Raw genomic sequence first — 4,626 nt, forward strand, 5'->3', positions numbered from 1 at the left:
CAGCACTCTAGAATCAGACAGATCGCTATGAGATTGAAGACAGCCTGGTCTACATAGCAAGTTACAGGCTAGCTGGGGTTATAGGGAGACCCTGTCTCAAAGAAACCAAAATAAATAAAATTAAAAAATAAATCATATATATTAAATTTTATTGTATTTTTATTTTATGTGTATAGGGGGTGCATGCCATTTCATGATGATCTTGCAGAGGTCAGAGGCCAACTTGTAGAAAGGATTCTTTCCTTCCACCATATCCTGGGGATGGAACTTGGTGCTTAGCAGTGGGTGCCTTTACCCTCTGAGCCACCTCCCAGCCTATATAATTTTTTTAAGATTCAGTTTATTTTTTTGTAATTTTATTTGTTATTTTTATTTTATGTGTATGGGTGTATTACCTGCATGTAGGTAAGTGCACCCGTGTCTTGCAATGCCTGAGGAGGTCAGAAGAAGCTGTTGGATCCCCTGGGACTGAACTTACAGGCAGTTGTTAGCTGCCATGTGGATGCTGGGATTCAAACCCGGGTTTTCTGCAAGAACAACCAGTGTTTTTAACCACTGAGCCATCTCTCCAGCCCCAAGATTCAGTTTATTTTTAATTATGTATATGTATGTGTGGGTATGTACACATGAATGCAGGTGCCCTCGGAGGCCAGAAGAGGGTGTCAGATCCCCTAGAGGTAGAATTACAAATAGTTGTGAGCCACCTAACTGGTACTGGGAACCAAACTCAGATCTTCTGCAAGAGTAGCAAGTGCTTAACCACTGAGCCATCTCTCCAGCCCCCATATAAATTTTTAAATAATGTAACATAAATGAGTGTTGAAAATCCCAGAGAAGGGTTTCAGGTCCGTGAAGAAGTGAAACAGGTCATGCTTAGGTTATGGCAGGAGGGACCATAGGACTGACAGAAAAATTAAGACAGACAGAGGTCCAGGTTAAGGATTAGGGAAATGAGCTGTAGAATTTGCATCTAGCACCCTGTCATTCACTCGTTCCTTTATATATATATAATGTAAAGGGTCTCATTGTGGCCCAAACTGGCCACAAACTCTATTAGCCCAGCTGACTCTGAGTTCCTGATCCTCCTGCCTTTACTTCCTAAACACTGGGATTACAGGCATGCACCTCTACACCTGCTTTTATGTGGTGCTGGTGATCAAACCCAGGACTTCATGGATATTAAACCAACTACATCTCATTCCTCACTTATATTTGTTTTTTTGGACTTTTTGAGAGAGGGTCTCCCTGTAACCTGAACTGCCTTTGTAGACAAGGCTGGCCTCAGTTTCCCAGAGATTTGCCTGCTTCTACCTGGGACTAAAAGGCAAACTCCACCACATCCAGCTCTCATTCACATTTTTATTGGTTGCTAACTATGTATCAAGTACTGGACTGGTCTCTGGGACAATCTCACAGGACTGTGACCTAGACCTTGGTTTAAAGTCTAGCTGTCAGAGGGCTTACTGGATGTGGCTGAAATCCCAAGTAGTGCCAACATCAGGACTGACTGCTGTTAGGGCAGGGGCTTGCGGGGCAGAATGAAGGAAGCAGGGCGGGGCTGGGCTGACTTGCCACCAGTGCCACCACAGGCATAGCCCCACTTCCTCCTCAAAACCTTCATCTCATAACCATGGCTACACAGGTCTGAGGCTAAGCAGCAGAGTGCCACCTGGCTCTGTGGGGGGTCCAAGAGCTTTCCTGTATGGATATTTTGAAGGTCAGCATGGGGTCTGGAACTCTGGCTGGCCAGGAGGGAAAGCAGATGTGTAGGATGTGATTCTGAGGACAAGGCTGTGGGTGGGCTGAGGGGGCTCCCCACCACTCTTCCGTGGTTGACACCTCCCTCCCTCAGCCTGACACCCTCCTGCTTATCTCTCGGGACAGCCCAGCTATCAGTCTGTCAGATGCATTGAGGGGGCCCTGACTTCACACCCCAGGGTGGGGAAGAGATCTTGAGATAGGATGTTCCAGATCTCACATTTGCAGAGGGAGCCTGGAGCCTCTTGCATCTTCCCCTGCACACACAGTAACCTCCCATTCCTTCTGGGTGCAAAATTCCAGCTGTGTCTTTAAGTGACATCCAACCCAATAGGGTTGGAGACAAGTCGCCACATTGCTGGGGTTCAAATCTAACACAGTATATGTATTGTGGTAGGCATGCCTATGTGTTTGCATGTTTGCACTTGTGTGTGCAGGTACATGGGCATGTGTGTGGAGACCTGAGGCTGACACTGAGTCTTTCTTGATTGCTATCTCCCCCATGCAGTGAGGCAGAGCTTCTCTCTTGAACCCAGAGTTTGCCATATGGCTAATCTCACTACCCAGTTTGCTCCAGGGATGCCCTACCTCCAGAGAGCTGGGATTACTGGTTCTGATCCTGAGTTCTGGGGATCTGAACACTGAACCATCTCTCCAGATCCCAATAAAGCTAATGCTTTTTTAATTAATTAATTTAAAAAATTTTATTTATGTGCGTGTTTTGCCTGCACGTATGTACGTAAGCGCACCCATGTCCTGCAATGCCCACGGAGGCCAAAAGAGGACGTTGGAGCTCTTGGAACTGGAGTTACAGACAGTTGTTAGCTGCCATATGGGTGCTAGGAACTGAACTTGGGTCCTTTGCAAGAGCAGCCAGTGCTCTTAACAGCTGACCCATCTCTCCCCCCCAGGGCTAACATATTTTTTTTTGCCTTTTTGAAGCAGGGTCTCCCTGTAGCCCCAGCTGTCCTGGAACTCACTATGTAGACCAGGCTGGCCTTGAACTCACAGAGATCTGCCTGCCTCTGCCTCCCAAGTGCTGGGACTACAGGCGTACACCACCACGCCTGGCAGCTAACATACTTTTAACCACTAGGAAACACTGCCTACCATGTGCTTAGATGTCCTTTCCAGTTTAGAATGAAATAGGGAAAAATTGAAGACCACCTCCTATATCCATCAGAAAAGAAATTCTACATATAAAGTACATCCATGTACCAGACTAGTCTGCAGCCAGGAAAAAGCAGGAGACACATTTATTTAGTGCCTCCCATATGTCAAACCTCTTTTCGATCATCTCGCATAATGGTCTTCACTATGTTTGACGGCAACAACTATTAATGATCCCATTTTATAACTGAGAAGACCAAGACCGAGGGTCACCTAGCAGCTTCAACTCAAGGGGCCATGGAACTAGTATAAAGTGATCCCAAAATAAATAAGGTACAGGGCTGGAGAGATGGCTGAGCGGTTAAGAGCACTGACTGCTCTTGCAGAGGACTTGGGTTCAGTTCCCAGCACTCTAACTCCAGTTCCAGGGGATCCAGTGCCCTCTTCTGGCCTCCCCAGGCATTGCATGCATGGGTGCACTTCCTTATATGCAGGCAAAACACTCATACACATAAAATAAAATTAAGTAATTAAAAAATTTAAAGAAGCCTGGCACAGTGGCGCACGCCTTTAATCCCAGCACTTGGGAGGCAGAAGCAGGCGGATCTTTGTGAGTTCAAGGCCAGCCTGGTCTACATAGTGAGTTCCAGGACAACTGGGGCTACAGGGAGACCCTGTCTCAAAAAGACAAAAAAAAAAAAAAAATTAAAGAATAAGCAAGATACACATGGCACCTGCCATTCAGTCTGGCATCGAGGACACAGCAGGGAGGCACGGGACTGTGGCAGAGTAGGGGCAAACACCTGGCCAGTGATGCCAGAGGCCTAACTGTTACAGAACGTATGAAAATGAAAGTTGTTATGTAAAAATCTCTCGAAGTTTAAAAAGATCAGTTCAAATGTTTTAAAACCATGTTTATGCCAATCAGACAGATCTGTGTGCCAGTTTCAGTAGCCTCTGCCCAGGGTCCCTGAGCCTGACCCTTTCTATCTATGCAGTTATGTCCAAAAGCTATGACCCAGATGGCTTGTACTAAACATTTAAAAACTATCAGGTCTGTAGAGGCAGGCAGATCTCTATGAGTTTGAGGCCAGCCTGGTCTACATAGCAAGTTCCAGGCCAGCCAGGGCTACACAGTGAGATGTTGTCTCAAAACAAAAAGGAGGTGGTGGGAGGGGATAGGTTGGAGCCATGACTCAGCAGTAATGGCATGTACTGCCCTTCCAGAGGACCCAAGTTCGGTTCCCAGCACTTATATCAGGCAGTTCACAGCTCCAGCTCAGGGGGTCCAATGCCCTCTTCCAGCCTCTGAGGGCACCTGCATGCATGTACACACACACACACACACACACACACACACACACACATCTTTTTCTCTTAAATTAAATTTTCAGACTCTTCCAAAGCACAGAAGAGGAGTGAACATATCTAACACAATCTCTGAAGTCGGTGTTACACTGATGCTAAACAGTGAGGCTGTGCAGCAGGACGTAGTTTGGTAGATGAGCACTGGCCTCACATGTGCAAGGTCTTGGGTTTGATCCCCAGCATTTGGGGGGGGGGGAAATCACAATGAAGTAAGAGCAAGAAGAATCTGGCTATGTGTAAGGAATATATAACTTTGGGCCGGGCGTGGTGGTTGGGCAGGGCGTGGCGGTACACACCTTTAATCCTAGCACTCAGGAGGCAGAGGCAGATGGATCTCTGTGAGTTCGAGGTCAGCCTGGTCTACATAGTGAGTTCCAGGCCAGCTGGGGC

Source organism: Nannospalax galili, unplaced genomic scaffold (genome assembly GCF_000622305.1).
Source record: "Nannospalax galili isolate Female #2095 unplaced genomic scaffold, S.galili_v1.0 scaffold1258, whole genome shotgun sequence".
Taxonomy (NCBI): domain Eukaryota; kingdom Metazoa; phylum Chordata; class Mammalia; order Rodentia; family Spalacidae; genus Nannospalax; species Nannospalax galili.